The 16,936-nt window shown below is 51.6% G+C and overlaps 1 protein-coding gene across 6 annotated transcripts in view; it reads right to left on the bottom strand.

Annotated features, from left to right (window-relative positions):
• Window positions 1–16,936, bottom strand: part of LOC127032316 (C-type lectin domain family 2 member D-like) — a 279,024-nt gene that overhangs the window by 72,543 nt on the left and 189,545 nt on the right. The gene's annotated exons all lie outside the window — the stretch shown is intronic.

Here is a 16,936-nt window from a genome sequence, read left to right as displayed (position 1 = left end):
TTCGAAGCTGCTCCCCCCAACCCGCAGCCTCTCTATCCCTCCAGCCAGCCCCTCCCCCATTTCCCACAAGCCTGCATTGAGTGCTGGCATCCCTCTGCTTCTGTGCACCCGCCCTGGCACAGCTGGGCAGCTGCAGGGCGGGCTTTGGCTTGGCTGGGCCACACGGCAGGGCCCAGTGAGTTGGGGCAGCAGATCGGGCAGCACCAGCCAGCCGAAGAGGAGAAAAAAGGGGGTCAGGCACTGCCTGGGCACAGCCTCCATCCCCAAAGCCCCCACCCTGCAGGAAGCTCTGTCCCCATGTTGCTACGTGGGGCTGGAGAAACCGTGAGTGCTGGCAGCAGTTTCACTCACACTCAGTGCCTGGATGGGTCCAGCCACCCCCATTCCTGGGCAGTGGGCGGGGAGTGGCCATGCAAGAGTGCACCCTCTGGTCAGGGCCAGGCCAGGCCCATCCCAGCACGAGTGGTGTGGGAGGCACCGGCTGCCGGTGATGTCCTGGCGGAGGGGATGTCACTCAGCAGCATGCACCCGCTGGTGCAGCAGGAGGTTGGAGCTGCGGGTGTAGCAACGCCCGCACTGCCCACAGCAGAAGGGGCGCTCCCCGGCATGCGAGCGCTGGTGGCGAAGCAGGGCCGAGTGGTGGCGGAAGCAGCGCCCGCAGCGGGGGCACTCGTGAGGTTTCTCGCCCGTGTGCCGCCGGCGGTGCTCCACCAGGCTGGCCAGCTGGGCAAAGCGCTTCCCGCACTCAGCACAGGTGTGGGGCTGGGCGTCCGTGTGGCCTCGCTGGTGCCGCAGGAGGTTGGCCCGGTCGGCGAAGGCCTGGCCACAGTCAGGACAGGTGTGGGGGCGCTGGCCAGCATGGGCACTGCGCTGGTGCTGGCGCAGGTAGGAGCTCTGCGTGTAGCTGCGCCCGCACTCCTCACAGCGATGGGGGCGCTCGCCCGTGTGCACCAGCTGGTGCCGCAGCAAAGTGGCGCTCAGGGCAAAGGCCCTGCCGCAGACTGGGCAGGGGAAGGGGCGCTCGCCCGTGTGTACCAGCCGGTGCCGGAGCAGGTGGGCACAGTGGCGGAAGCGGCGGGGGCAGTCGGGGCAGGCGTGGGGCTGTTCGACACGGTGCGTCCGCAAGTGCCACACCAACGTGCAGCGCAGCCCGAAGCTCTTGCCGCAGTAAGTGCAGGCATGGGGGCGCGGGCCGGGGTGGGCACCCTGCTGGTGCTGCGTCAGGTGGGCACTCTGCCGGAAACTCTGCCCGCACTCCCCGCAGCGGTAGGGACGCTCGCTGGTGTGCACGCGCTGATGCACCAGCAGCGCCGAGCTGCTGGCAAAGGCCTTGCCGCACGCCAGACAGGGGAAGGGACGCTCGCCCGTGTGCGTCCGTTGGTGCGCAGCCAGTGCTGCGCCGTCACAAAAGCCTTTGCTGCAGGTGGTGCAGACGTACGGCCTCTCGCTCGCATGCCGTAGCTGGTGCCTGGTCAGCATGGCACTCTGCCGGAAGCTCTTCCCACAGTCGCCGCATTTAAAGGGCCACCTGATGGTGGGGTCTCTGTGCCGCGCCAGCTCTGCATCAGTGCTACCTCCCGGCACTGCCTCCTCCACCCTTGCACCGCCTCCGGGCGCCGCTTCCTCTGCCCCTGCAGCAGGGTCTTTGGGCCACGCTCCCTCCACCGGCTCCACATCAGTGCTGGTGCCGCCCCTTCCCGGTGCCGCATCCTCTGCCCTGGCCATGCTCGCCAGCCCCTCACCTGCAGGAAGAAACGGGCAATCAGGCCTGAGCCGTCCCCATGGGAGGCCAGGGCCTCAGCTACGGCAGTCAGAGCCTGAGGCCCCGCCCACCTGGCCCCACCCCTCCCCAGAGAGGGTTTCCGAGCTGGGACTGAAGGGGGCGGTCACGCCTCTTGCAGTTTTTTCAGGCTGCTGCTGACTCAGGCAGGCGTCAGCACCACCCAGCTCACGTTCACAGGCCTTTCTTCGGCTCTGTGTGGGCTGGAAATATTATTGGCTTTTTCAGTGAGAGCCAAGACCTGGCTATCATATGGCTCTGGGGGCCTTGGCGCAGGTGGTGGGATGGTTGCCAGGTGCACATAGACCAGGGAGAGGGTGGTGACAACCTCGGAGAGAAGCTGGGCCAGGAGGGCTTGCAGGGGTGGCTGTGGGGGTCCCAGCTGGCCCCACCCCTCTCAGCTGGGCTTATTTATCCCTCACCTATTTGGGGGCTTGGACAGCTCTTGTCATCCTCGCCTTTGCTGAGATCTGGGACCTGCAGCTCTTCCCCTCGCTCCATCCACTATCAGGATCGAGGCCTTGCTGGGAGAGATCAGAGCAGGTGGGATCCAGGTAAATACCCACCCAGCTCGGCGTTCATCTGCCACTTGGGGCTGGCACGGACGGGACAGCCAGGAAACACCCGTGGAAACACAGGAGAGTCAATTCAGACACAAACAATCAGAGTGGAGGGGAAACGATCCCAGGGCTCCCTGAGCCATAGTGCCAGTGTGGCCCACAGCCGTTCGCTAACACAGGGGTAGAAAAGCCCCTTGAATCAAACTGGCTCCAGGCAGCGCCAGGACTGAACCTCTGAACGGGACGGGTGGGAAACAGCTGGTCTGGCTACGGCCACCCTGTGTGGTGAACACCAACTCCGTGCAAAAGAGCAAGCCAGGGAAATGCCAGTTACCTCAGCCCACATCCCGTGAGCCAACGGCCCCACCGGGGACCCCACTGCATGGGGCAGAGCCAGCGATCCCCGCGGTCACAAGGGGGAGGCAGAGATGCCTGCACTTTCCAGAGCAGACTGTGTATTCAGGCTCTGCAGGGCCTTCCCGAAAGAGCCCTCAACCAGCCCCAGAGCACAAGACCTGGCCACCAGAGCTCTACAGGGAACGGCTCTGTGGTCTTCTGAGCCACAGGGCCCTGAGTGTGCTCCTGTTGGAAACGTGACAGCATCACCCCACTGGATTCAATCTAGCGCCTGACACTAATGAGGAAAACCCCCTCACTTCACAGCACGCCCAGGGACCCTGCTCTGCCACCCCTGCCGCTGGGGCGGCACCTCAACTCCTTGGCACAAGGAGCGCCTTCGTTCTGTGCTCGTGCAGGGCCCGGCGCCGTAAGGCCTGATCTCCAAACGGCTCTACTGCCAGCCAAAGAGCAATCACCAGCTGGTGCTGTCATCGCAAAGCAGCACCTCGCCTGACTCCTCCTCATCATAGGCTTGGAAAGGACCTTGAGAGGTCATCGAGTCCAGTCCCCTGCACTCGTAGCAGGACTTGGCATTATCCCTGACAGGTGTTTCTCTAACCTGCTCCTAGAAATTACCAATGATGGAGATTCCACAGCTTCCCTAGGCAATTTATTCCAGTGCTTAACCACCCTGACAGGAAGTTTTTCCCAATGTCCAACCTAAACTGCCCTTGCTGCAAATTAAGCCCATTGCTTCTTTATCCTCAGAGATTAACGAGAACAATTTACCTCCCTCGTCAGAGTAACAACCTTTTTATGTACTGTCAGCATGTCCCCTCTCTGTCTTTTCTTCTCCAGACTAAACAAACCCAGTTTTTTCACTCTTCCCTCATAAGTCATGTTTTTTAGACCTTTAATCATTTTTGTTGCTCTTCTCTGGATTTTCTCCAATTTGTCCACATCTTTCCTGAAATGTGGTGCCCAGAGCTGAACACAGTATCCAGCTGAGGGCCTATCAATGTGGAGTAAAGCAGCAGAATTGCTTCTTGTGTCTTGCTTACAACGCTCCTGCTAATACATCCGGAAAGAATGTTTGCTTTTTTTGGCAACAGTGTTACCCTGTTGACTCATATTTAGTTGGTGATCCACTCTGACTGTCAGACCCCTTTCCGCAGTTCTCCTTTCTAGGTAGTCATTTCCCAGTTTGTACGTGTGCAACTGATTGTTCCTTCCTATGTGGAGTACTTTGCATTTGTCCGTATTGAATTTCATCCTGTTTACTTCAGACCATTTTTCCAGTTTGTCCAGACCATTCTGAATTTTAATCCTATCCTCCACAGGACTTGCAACCCCTCCCAGTTTGGTATCGTCTACAACCTTTATAAGTGTGCTCTCTACGCCATTATCTGAATCACTGAAGATATTGAACAGATCCAGACAGAACCCTAACCCAGAACTGATCCCTTTGGGACCCTCACTCGTTATAGCCTTCCAGCAAGACTGTGAACCACTGATAACTACTCTCTGAGAATGATTTTCCAACCAGTTCTGCAACCACCTTATGGTAGCTCAGAGTGGATAAAAATCTATTATTAAAAAAAAATCAGATTTTTTTGATAAAATGCTTTTTTGAGAAAAAATCCTGTTTAAGGATAGTTTTAATTAAGATACATTATAGCTCAAAGATCTCTCATCATGCAATAGGGATTATAAATTCTAATCCTATAGTATGAGACAATATATTCATGTCATGTTTAAGAAAAGTTTTGTAAATGAGTTCCAATAGTTCACTCATTAAGGACAGAATCTTATGGGGTTCCAGGGGCTTCTGTATAGATTATTTAGGTTAATCTTGCTATCTACCCAATGGGACTCAGTGCTCAGCCTAGAAGATACCATCAGAGATGCTTAGCTTTGCAGTTCTCCAAATTTGGATTTGTGTCTCCAGAGATAACAGGCTTGAATAGATCTGCACAAGGAGAAGTTGTCTGGAGATAAATGTGAGAACGGAGGAACAGGTAGTAGAAAGAAAAGTGAAACTGTTTGAGCAGCATATTCCAGAAGCCTTGAGGTCTTTCTAAGTGTATCCTTCATTGCTTTGAGATCTACCATACCATTCTCTCACTAGAGGGGAAAACCTATAATGGCAGCAGGCCATAAAAGAGATCCAGTTTGGGAATATTTTAATGAAGTTCTGCTACCTGTGGGTAGGACAGATATGGGTGCAAAATGCAAACAGTGCAACAAAGAAATGCAAGGCCTCATTGAGCGAATGAAACATCATGAGAAGCGTTCCTTCTCAGGAGGAAGCTGCCTTGAAGATGACGAAAGCAACATGTCTGAACATGCAGGATCTTGAGGTTGGTAAAATTTTTATTTCATACTTCTTTCTTAAGGGCTGCCTGTCTTCCTTCTGGACTATTCTTGAATTCTCATGTTTGAGCAAAAAATATAGTTGTTACCCTACGGTACTATCCTTTTAGATGCAGTTGTGATAAAAAAATAAATAGCTGAAATAGGCAGATCTTCCTTCACTTTTAAACTAGTACTGAGTGTCAGTGAATGCAACGAGTAATACAAAATGAGCAGTACGGTAATAAATAACTGCATTGCCTTATTTCATCTAGGAGAATCCATCCTCAACATACAGGATTCTGAAGACTATCCACCTTCAAGATCACCATCATTTTCTAGAGTTTCAGAGTTATCTGCCAATGACAGTGTTTCAGTCACATCATGTATGTCACATAGCCACAGTAGATCACCTGTAGCAAAAAGAAAAAAAAATCTCCATCACCCAGAAAGAATCATAGATAAGTTTGTGATAAGAACCAGTAGATTACAAGAAGAGGTAATTGATGAAAAAATTGCCAGGCTTGTTTATGCAACAGACTCTCCTTTCCGTATGATTGAGAACCCACACTTCATTAACATGGCTCAGTCATTAAGACCAGGATACAGTCCACCAAACAGAGCAGATGTCGCAGGCAAATTGCTCGATAAAATGTATGAAAGAGAAATTGAGTAGTGTGCAAAAGGTCTAGGAGGTGAAATTGTTAACCTGAGTCTTGATGGGTGGAGCAATGTCCACAATGATCCTGTTGTATGAGCTTGTGTGACGACAGAAGAAGGGAATGTCTTCCTTACAGAAACAATTGATACATCAGGAAATGCACACACAGCAGAATACGTACAAGAAGTAGCAGTAAAAGCTATAACAAACTGTAAAAAAAATTTCAAGTGTCTAGAAGCAGTTTGGTCACAGACAATGCTGCTAATATAGCCAAGATGAGAAGAAGTTATTTAGAAGAGAGTCCGAAGTTAATAACATACGGTTGCAGTGCTCATTTGATGCACCTCCTTAGCCAAAGACTTCATTGCTCCAGAAATAAAGGCTAATATCGAAATTGCAAAATACTTCCATAACAACCACTTTGCAGCAGCTGCTCTGAAAAAAGTGGGAGGAACCGAGCTAACTCTCCCACAAGACGTGCGATGGAACTCAGGAGTGGACTGTTTTGAGCACTATATCAAGAACTGGCCTAATCGGATGACAGTTTGTGAAGAAAATCATGAAAAAACAGATGGCACCGTCACAGCCAAGGTTTGGAAGGAACTGAGTGAGACCTTAAAAAGAGAAATATGCAATGACAGAGTTAAATTACAAGCATTAAAAAAATCATATGGGACAGGCACCATCTCCAGCTCATTTTCTTGCAAATATTCTCAATACTTGGTACCAGGGTCAAACCTTAACTGCTGAAGAAGAGGAGTTGGCTATGACATGGACATGCAGCGATCATCCCTCCATAATGCCAACTAGAATAAACTTCAGAGCTAAGGGTAAGCCATTCAAGAAATACATGTTTGCTGATGTTTTCAAGAAAGTCACGCCAGTGAACCAGTGGAAGTCACTTAAGTACTTGGATCTGGAGATTGCTGAAGTAATAATCTCACTTTTAACAGCAGTAGCTTCTTCTTCTGTCGGTGTAGAAAGACTATTTTCTTCATTTGAACTAATTCATTCCAAATTGAGAAATTGTTTGGAACCTGACAAAGCAGGAAAGCTTATTTTTCTTTTCCAGAATATGAACAAACAGGAAAAATGAAGGTTAAGACGACTGAGTTATCTGCAGAAGCCAGTATTTTAAGTTTCTCATGTTGACCCTGTAAGACAGTCGATTTAATTTTTTTTAAATTTCATTTAACTAATTTTAGTGGAAAACAATTTTAAAAAACTTGAATGTTTAAATTTAAAAATTCATAGGCTTGTTTTGTTAAAATATTATATGTTTGCTGTTGAAGAGAAAAATCCAGAATACAGAACATTGTTATTTTAGTTAAATAAAACAATTAAATGTTTGTCTGGTGATGTTCTCCTCCTAATACAGCATGACAAGAAAATCCTCCAAATATTAATGATTAACCTGTTGAATTGGAGATAGTTCACCTCCCAATGACTTCATAAATATCTGCTTCAATTACCTTTGGTAAACGAACTAACCAAAACAAACATTTCCTGATATAGCTGTAAAACTAATCTGAAAAGTTTTCAAAATAAATCACTGTTTAAAAATGTATAGTGTGTACCTTTTAAAAATGAAACCTACATCTACCTCCCAGTTGTGAAGAATATGTATTAAGGTTATAACAACCAACAAGAATGCACTTTTATGTAGAAATCTATTATTTAAATCACTAGTCAGGAAGACTTGATTTAAACCATGAATTAAATCATGATTTAAATCAATTTAATATAAATCAAATCCACCCTGCACCCTCATAGAGCCCTGCACAGAAAGCACCCAACCCCCCACCACACACACCCCTGCACAGATACGGATCCCCCCTTTCCCCCACAGAGCCCTGCACAGAAAACACCCAACCCCAAACAGCCCTGCAGACACATATCCCCCCTTTCCCCCACAGAGCCCTGCACAGAAAGCACCCAATCCCCCACCATACACACCCTGCACAGATACCGATCCCCCCCACAGACAGAGCAGCCATACACACTCGGCACAGACACCGATCCCCCCCACAGACAGAGCAGCCATACACACCCTGCACAGACACCGATCGCCCCCCCAGACAGAGCAGCCATGCACACCCTGCACAGACACCGATCCCCCCCACAGACAGAGCAGCCATGCACACCCTGCACAGACACCGATCGCCCCCCCAGACAGAGCAGCCATGCACACCCTGCACAGACACCGATCGCCCCTCCAGACAGAGCAGCCATACACACCCGGCACAGACACCGATCGCCCCCCCAGAGCAGCCATACACACCCGGCAGAGACACCGATCGCCCCCCACAGACAGAGCAGCCATACACACCCTGCACAGACACCGATCCCCCCCACAGACACAGCAGCCATACACACCCTGCACAGACACCGATCCCCCCCACAGACAGAGCAGCCATGCACACCCTGCACAGACACCGATCACACACTCCCCCCGACCCCTGCACAGACACAGGATATTCCCCCCAGCGCACCATACCAGCTGTCCCGGACCTGGCTGGGGGCGAGGCAGATCCCGCGGGCTGCAGCTCTGCATCCCCGGTGCAATGACCTGACCGATGGGGGGACGGACCCAGCTGGCTGCAGCGAGCCCAGAGCTGCCCTGGAAGGGGCTGGGAGCCGCTTGGCTACCAGCCCCGCCCCGCTTCCGGTCCCTCCTGCGCTCCCGGCCCCCAAAGGACCGGCCTTTACCGTGCTCCGGCCGCAGCCCGCGCCCTCCACCCCCCTCGGCTCCAGCCTGGCCTCAGCTGTTTACCAGGGGCCTCGCCCGCGGGCCGCGGCGCTGCAGCGTGGGGACACCTAGCGGCCGCAGGCGGCAGTGCCGGGGCAGGGCTCCTGCCTCTCCCGCGGGACTGGCTGCCCTCACGTGGGCCCTGCCCCGCTCCTTAACCTTCTCCTCCTCCCCAATCATCGTCTGGCCAGGCCCAGCTCCTAGGGAAAGTCACTGCTAGTTACAGATGTCAGGGCAAGAGCCCCTGTTCAGACAGGTCACCAGCGTCCCAGACTGGCCTGCACTGCAAAGCCAGCGGCCTCATTAACTGCCTGTTGATGCCAATACTCCACAGAGCAGTGTGTGGCTGGTGGGACGTGACAAACTGCCACCCCACGTAGCATCATAGATGATTAGGGCTGGATGAGACCTCAGGAGGTCATCATCTAGCCCTAGGTCTCACGGTCCTCCTGCCTTTCGGATAGAGCCTGACCCCTTTGCAGAGGCACCCAAGGGAATTAAATTATCTGGGCAAGATCACACCCTTAGGGTCGGGACCTTTGAAAAGCCCAGCTTGGAAAACTTTTGGGATTGTGAAAAATGCCTGTATATTTAGGTTGTAAAGCAGCAACCCTGTGTTCAAATCACTCCACATTTCCCAGGAAAATTGCAGCCTAGATCCAGCCTTGAGGCTGATCTGAGTTTTTTGTTTCCAGCCCTACGTTTCTATGATTCTAAGTAGCTTCACATTGTTTTTGAAGTAATATGATGATAAAACAGCCGTATGGTGGGCTAACATAAGAGGCATATCTGGGGGCTGTTGTACTAATGGCTTGATACCATGTCTGTGGTCAGTATCTAGACACATCCACTCACATATATATAAACACCGTTTTCCCAGGAGCAGGAATGTTTACATTTACAGGAGATAATATATATGGAGATATACCTATCTCACGGAGCTGGAAGGGACCCTGAAGGGTCATTGAGTCCAGCCCCCTGCCTTCACTAGTAGTACCAAGTACTGATTTTTGCCCCCAATCCCTAGTGGCCCCTCAAGGATTGAACTTACAACCCTGGGTTTAGCAGCCCAATGCTCAGTGTTACCCTTGTTCTCCTGACCAAACCCTCCCCAACCCAACATCTGGTCTCACTCATTCAACGTCCAGTGAAAGTGTCTGCCAGACCCAGGCGTCTCCTTTCCGGCTTTTCCAAAATTGCTGACTCATGTTGCTGGCAGCTGCTGCTATGTTCCACTCCACTTCACAGATACAGACTAACAGGACTGCTACTCTGAATCCACTTCAACGCAATGTGACCACATCTCTGCACAACTCAATGAGCTGGGTCTTTAGTTTGTTTCTAAGGTGCTTAGGGATCTTTAGGGAGAGTAAGGGAGCTAATTAAATGGAAGACCATGAATTTACTGATAGCCAATCTGGATGTGTGCATTGGTAAGGGGAGCTGTGAATGAAAAGAGGAATCCCCAGGCTTAGCACACTAACCCCAGACTGCTCTATCTGAAATTCCAGGTGTGGAAGAAGCTGTGAAAGGGGAGAAATTCGGGGTCCGAGTCTCTGCAGCTGATTACAACCAACTGTGCTGACTCTGCCTCAGAGGAGCCCAGGACTCACTCCCCAGGGCCTCACAGAAAGATAGGGGAGAAACAGCTGTTGGAGCAGCCTCTGAGAGGCAATGGAAACCAGAGGGATCAGGAGACGCGTCCAGTGAAGGGAGACTACAAGAGGATCTGGAATGGCAAAGACCCAGAGCCAGGCCTGCGTGTGAGGCTGACCCATTATGGAGCTACAGCAATCGCTTGAAGGTCAATTTGCAGCTGAATTCAGATTTAATTGTTAGCCTGATTTACTCTCCTTTTCAGGGCCATCCACAGGACTTATGGGGCCCCTATACCCCACGTTCACGTGTGGTTTAGATAAGGGGAGTCTTTTGAAGGATGTATTTAAAAAACGATATGGCTGAAAATCCAAGCATTTAAGGCGAAAGATGAATACTCAGATTGCACATCTAAAAATCTATGCAAGGATTTTGTAAAGAAGTGATTTTACTTTCGGGGGGGGGGTGCTCCATCTCCACCCCAAAGCCCCACCTCGCTCCACCTCTTCCCATCCCAGCCCCCAGTGCCCTAGCTTCACTCCGCCTCTTTTTTCTTCATAGTGTCTCACTATAAGAATAAATGCTTGCTTATAAAGGGCTGTGGGGTAACTTACAACTGCTGGCAATTACAGCTGTTCCGAGCCTTTGGAGAGACACTGAGGTGCAGCCACTAGCCTGTTTAGGCCGTCTGGCTTGCTGGGGGAATGTCATACTGTAAGGCAGGGAACTGTGGAGCTTGGAAAAACCCTGGTTGGGAGGGAGAGAGATGTGGGGCTCTGCCCAAGAGAGGTGATGGCTGAGGAGCCAGGAGCCTAGAACGCGTGTCCTCGAGGGACCACAGAGGAGGAATATAGTTGCAGTTGCCCTGGACTGTGAGAGTCCCATCTTCCCAAAGCAGAGGAGAATAAGGCCACATGATTCTTTATTTGGCCAGGGGGGAAGATCCAGACTCTCACTTTCCATGTAATGGCCTTATAGCGGAGGAGGAAGGTTTGCAAAGGAAGCAGATCAGTAGCACGTAATCCTGTACAGCATGTGCAGCTGGCAGAGAACCAAGGAAAACAGACTGTGGTAGAGGAAAGAATGCAAGGAGAAAAAACATTTTCTTTCTCCCCCGAACTAGAGGAGAAAGAAAATCAGACAAAAAACAAACAGATGAGAACACAAAATTTTTTTAAAAAATGATTTTTTTTTAAAATGCATCAGATGAAGTGGGTTCCAGCCCACGAAAGCTTATACTCAAAGAAACGTGTTAGTCTCTAAGGTGCCACAAGGACTCCTGGTTGTTTCTGCTGATGCAGACTAACACAGCTGCCACTCTGAAACCTGTCAACATTTTTTTGTAAGTGAAAAAAAATATGCATCAAAATTATACAGAAATAAAAGCCTATTTCAAAGAACCTTGCAGATGGACTTTGGATTCACACCCACTGGTTTAACCGGAACTTATGACCTGTGCCTACCCATCATCACGCTCACTTTGTATCTCAGCTCTACCCCGTTTCATCGGCTTGGGCTGTAAGTTCCTCAGGCCAAGGACAGCGCCCACCATAGGTAGGGCCCTACCAAATTCACGGTCATGAAAAATGCATCACGGGCTGTGAAATCTGTTTTCCCTCTGTAAAAGCTGGTCTTTTGTGTGCTTTTATTCTGCATTATACAGATTTCACAGGAGAGACAACTGCTTCTCAAATTGGGGGTCCTGACCCAAAAGGGTTTGTAGGGGAGTTGCAAGGTTATTTTAGGGGGGTTGAGGTATTGCCACCCTTACTTCAGTGCTGCTGCCTTCAGAGCTAGGTGGCCAGAGAGGGAATTTGGTAGGGCCCTAAGCATAGTGGGGGTCAGGTGTGGCACGGTCAAATATAGTGATTGTACCCTCTGAAGGATAAACAGCAGCAACTTTTCTTTAGTTACATTGATGGATTTAAAGTGCAGGGTGCCAGCAGCTGGATCACAGGCACTGACTTTTGTTTTTCCCAGTGGGGGCTTCACCCCTGCTTCACCCTCCCTCCACCTCTTCCCTCCCCCGAGGTCCCTCCTGCCCACCCGCCACTTGCTCCTCCCCTGAGCGCCTCCTGCTAGCCGCTTGCGGATCCACAGCCAGCCCTGCAGGTTCCGGAACAGCTGATCTGCGGCCAGCCAGGGAGCCATGGAGCCACTGTAGCTGGCGGGAGCTGAGCGCCCCCTATTTTTTTCCCCGTGGGTGCTTCAGCCCCAGAGCACCCACGGATTTGGCGCCTATGAGCTGGACCTAGGTACAGAGAATCCCCGCTGCAGCAGTTTTCCCTCTGACAGCTCGCGGACCGCAAGGACATGGAATTGAGAGTCTGTCTGATGCTTCAGAATTTGCCGAAATCTTGGTACCCCCACTAAGGAAAAAGCAGATGCTGAGAGGCTCTGGCCCACCTTCACTTGCACAGAAACAAGATACAGCACATTACTAGCACCTCCACCCCCCTGCTACCTTAAAAACATAAAGTGCATTTTAAAAAAAATATCGAGTTTGATCTAAATTGATACAAATACATTCAGTAGAAAAGTCAGGGAAGGGGGTGCGTGTGTCCCTGTGCATAGAGTAGCACTTCAGCTGAGCTCTGACAGCTCCGCTTGCCCCTGCGCTCCATTCTCCTCTCTCAGCGTAAGTCCGGCAGGCTTGCTGCAGATCCAGTATCGCACCGTGTCGCACCAAGAAGAGGTAACGGCTTCATCGTTCAGATACGCGCACTCACCCTGTGCTCTGACTTTGAACCTGCATTGCAAGCACCACAGAATTAAAGTCAAGCCTTCGTATTCTATGCAGCACAGCAGACAGAAAACAAGCGGCTAGGGCCTCTACGTTATGTACACCGTCCCCTTTCACTTTTGTATAGTCCAGTTAGTCCAACATCCCTGGTTATGGTTCACATTCAACGCTGCTCTCCAATTTTTAAATTTCACTGTGATGCACAATTTTGGTGCAACGTTCCAAACATAACTGCATCACAGAAGTTGCCAAGGGAAACTGGGAAGCAGCTAGGGTAGGGACAGCTGGGGCTTTTCTCATGTAGGAAAATACTGGGTTTTGGGACCCAGCGAGCAGCTGAAACGTTTGTCACCGGGAGGGGGTGCATCACCTTTGTCTCTCCCCATTTTGGGGACATGAAGGAGAGGACTACATTTGGGGAAGGGGGTTGAATTTTTCTTTTACAGCGCCAGCAACCCTTGATAGCAACTATCTGCCCCAGGATCTGGGACCTCATCCAGTGGCGATGGGGAAGTCTGCTGTCTTGATGCTTCTGTTAAAATGGTCAGCAGCAAAACAGTTACGTGTGGATGTTGAAAACAGCCTAGGCCTTGGCTACTCCTGAGAGTTACAGCGCTGGTGGTGGCTTTACAGCGCTGTAACTCACTCCCTGTCCACACAGGCAAGGCACATACAGCGCTATATCTCCCTGGATACAGCGCTGTCTGTAGTCCACCTCGACGAGACGAATAAAGAGTATAGCTGCTGCTGCAGCGCTGGGGTGCCAGTATAAACAGGGAATAATCTTACTACGCTGTGACTGACCTCTGGAACCTTCCCATAATGCTTTTAAGTAAAGATAACTCTTTGTTTTGTCGTGATGCCTCTGTTTGTTTTGTTGTCAACTCCAGGCTCCGGGAGCTGCTTATCTAAAAAACAAACCTAGCTACTGTTTGCTGTGAAGGAGCAGAGGCAGGGAGCTCCCTTTGGAATGCCCACAGCTAGTGTTTGCTTGAGGAGAGGGGGAGGGAGGGGGTGGAGGTCCATTTTGGAGTGGCTGCTTATCTGGTCTGTGAGGAAAAAACCAAAGAGGGCTATTTGCTTTCAGCAAATGGGTCGGAACTTGCAAGGCAGCTGCTGACACAGAGTCAGCTCCAAAAATCCACTCTCTCTCTCTCTCTCCCCCACGCTCCCTGTCACACTCCACCCCCCTCTTTTGAAAAGCACCTTGCAGCTTGAACGCTGGGATAGCTGCCCATAATGCACCACTCTCAATGCCGCTGCAGACGCTGCAAATGTGGCCACGACAGGGCACTAGCAGCTGTCAGTGTGGACAGACTGCAGCGCTTTTCCTACTCGGCTGTACGAAGACAGGTTTAACTCCCAGCACTGTACAGCGGCAAGTGTAGCCATACCCTTAAGTAGGGTTGGGTTAAGCCCAGCTGTAATCAGCTGAGCTATGCTATTAAGGCTTGTCTCAGAGCTATCACAACAGCAGTTCTCTCCATTTCCTCAGGGATATGTTTTACTACTCAAAACAGTTCAACATCAAGCAAAGAACTAAACCAGGCCCTGCCTCCAGCAAGCACCTACCTGCTCCCTGCAGTTCTCAGCGGAGCAGTTGCTGGCCTTTAAACTAAGCCTGCAAATCACCGGATCCTCTCTTGTGATCCCTGGCCTCAGCCCCATCAGCTGGGAGTCACATTTGTGGCTAAGCCAATTTCCCTGATAGCCCCCTCTCCCACCCATTAACAAGAAAGAGAACTCACCAGTGATTGAATTCGGTGCCGTTGGTCCATTTCCAGACCTGGCCCGGTTCCCTCCGGAGGCCGATCCAGTGCTCAGAGAGGTCTTTATGGCGCTTAATGAAAGCCTTTCCAAAAGCGGAAGTGAAAGATATTATTCACCACGACCTGCATGCGAGTCTCTCTGTGCTGCTGATGGGGCCTAGTGCAGTCTGCAGCGCTGTTCTAGCTGCCAGTGACAGCAAAGCCTCCTCATTAAGGTTACGGCTGGGGCCTTACCAAAATCACGGCTGTGAAAAACACATCACGGACTGTGAAATCAGACCTCCCCTGTGAAATCTAGCTATGTGGGGGAAAGGGCAGGGCCGGGGGCACCTAAGCTGGGGGCTACTACCGTGTCCCCATCTCTAGCTGCTAGTCTCTGGGATGGGGAGGGACAGAACTTATTCCTCCCTTGCACAGAGGCTCTCAGGGGAGATCAGATTCCCTCTGGGTACCTCCTCCAGGCGTGGGTGGAAGCTCCAGGGCTTCCTGCAGCCCTAAGAGGTTGCCAGAGCTGGAGGTGGATCTGATCTCCCCTGTGCTGCTGGAAGTGCCCTGCAGCCGGGGGAGGCACCCGGAGATAGGTCTGATCTCCCCCGTCAACTCTTGTCTGCAAGCAGCTGTGTAGGGGAAAAGCAAGTCCTGTCCCTCCCCAGCCCACCCGGGACTAGCAGCTAGGAGCTGGGCTGGGGAGCTATGGGGGAGATCAAACTCACCTCTACGAACCTCCACCTCTGGGGGTGGTGAGAGGAGAGCACGATCAGAAGTAAGGGGCGGGGGCACAACCCTCAAAAGATTGGGGACCACTGCTCTAAAGTCTGAAAGGGTCTCTCACCATTTCCTGAGGGGTGTCGATCTCAGCCAGGGAGGCACTGAAGGAGGAGCAGTTGCTCTGGCTGTTGTTCCAGTCCCCTTCAGCCTCGGAGAAGTAGTAGCATTTCCTTCCGTACCCGACCCAGCCGTCCGGGCAGCAGCGGGCAGCGGCCAGAGGATCAGAACGAGCCAAAGGTGGGTTAACTAGTGAAAATGAGAAAGTCAAACAGGGTCAAAGATTCTCTCCCTCTCTGTATAGGAGGGGGGTAAGAGGCAATAAATGTTCTCAGAACCAGAGACCCCCATTCAACCAAGGATAGTGCAGCTGCTGCTCCTCTGGGCCTCAGTTTTCCCCTCCAAGGTTGGTCTCCTCAGCTTCCCAGCCACTGCTCTGTGCTGCAGATGTAGCGTCACCCTCCGTTCAAGTCCACGACAAACGTATGCCCTTCCAGGTTGCCAAGGGTCCAAACTAAGAAGTCCCAAACAAACGAAGATGTCCTGCTGAACCTCAGGACTTCCCATCAGCTCACCCCCTACACCCAGTTCCCAGCCCTTTTCCTTACAGACGCTTCCTCAAGGCCTTCCAAGGGAGCCTGCCTGGTCCCTGTGTTCCCGCTCTCAGTCCCTTTATAAGGCCCAGGTGATTAAGCTCTTACTTGACCCTCCTTAGTCTCCCTCCCTCAGGCTAGGAAGCAACTAATTAACTATGGCACTGGTGGGGCTGGCCCCATCCCCCCTTAAAGGGACCAGTTGCCCCGTGACACCTTGATGCCATTTCATGTTACTGATTGTCACAGCGATTCCAGACCCTGTTTATGGTAAATCTCTGCCCCCCTGTCTACCATAGGCACCGACTTCCTGCATTTCCAGGGGGGGAGGGGGGAAGGTGCTCGACCCTCGCTCTGCCCCAGGCCCCGCCCCCACTTCACCCCTCTCCCAAGCCCCCACCCCTCCTTTTCCGGCCCAGTCTCTTCCTGCCCCCTCCCCCAGCTCCTCCTACATGCCACTGAACAGCTGATTGGGGGAGGTGCTGGGGGGGAACAGCTGATCGTCGGGGCCCGCTGACAGGTAGAAGGCACTGGGGGTGGGGGTGGGCATCAATTTGTGGGGCTGCTGATAGGTTCTGAGCACCCACTCTTTTTTTCTGTAGGTGCCCCATCCCCGGACAGGAAAGGGCGCACAGGAAGTTTTGGCACCCAAAGCCAGCGCCTTAATCCTTGGACCATCCTCCCTCCCATGAAAGCCCCTCAGAAATGGTAACTGGCTGTTCCACTTTACAGAGCCTGCCTTCAGCACAACCTCGGAGACTCAAATGAGCTGGCACGACCGACAGTCGACTGTACCATCAATACAAACAGAGGGGAATCAGAGTCAGCCGCACTTTCGCTCACTTGACTTTTCAAGGCGGTGCGTCCTGGCTGAGACCAACCTCTGACAGGCTCCTGGAACTGTCTATACAAAAGGTGGAGAGAATGAAAAAGGGGAGATTTCTTTTCTCCCCTGGTGTGGCAGAAAAAGGGGGCTACACAGTAAAACTAGCTGAAAACCTTCAATGAAATGCAACCCTTTCACTGCAG

Source organism: Gopherus flavomarginatus, chromosome 12 (assembly GCF_025201925.1).
Source record: "Gopherus flavomarginatus isolate rGopFla2 chromosome 12, rGopFla2.mat.asm, whole genome shotgun sequence".
Taxonomy (NCBI): Eukaryota; Metazoa; Chordata; order Testudines; family Testudinidae; genus Gopherus; species Gopherus flavomarginatus.
The sequence above is the reverse complement of the archived record's forward strand: the minus strand, read 5'-3'. Positions and strand labels throughout refer to the sequence as shown.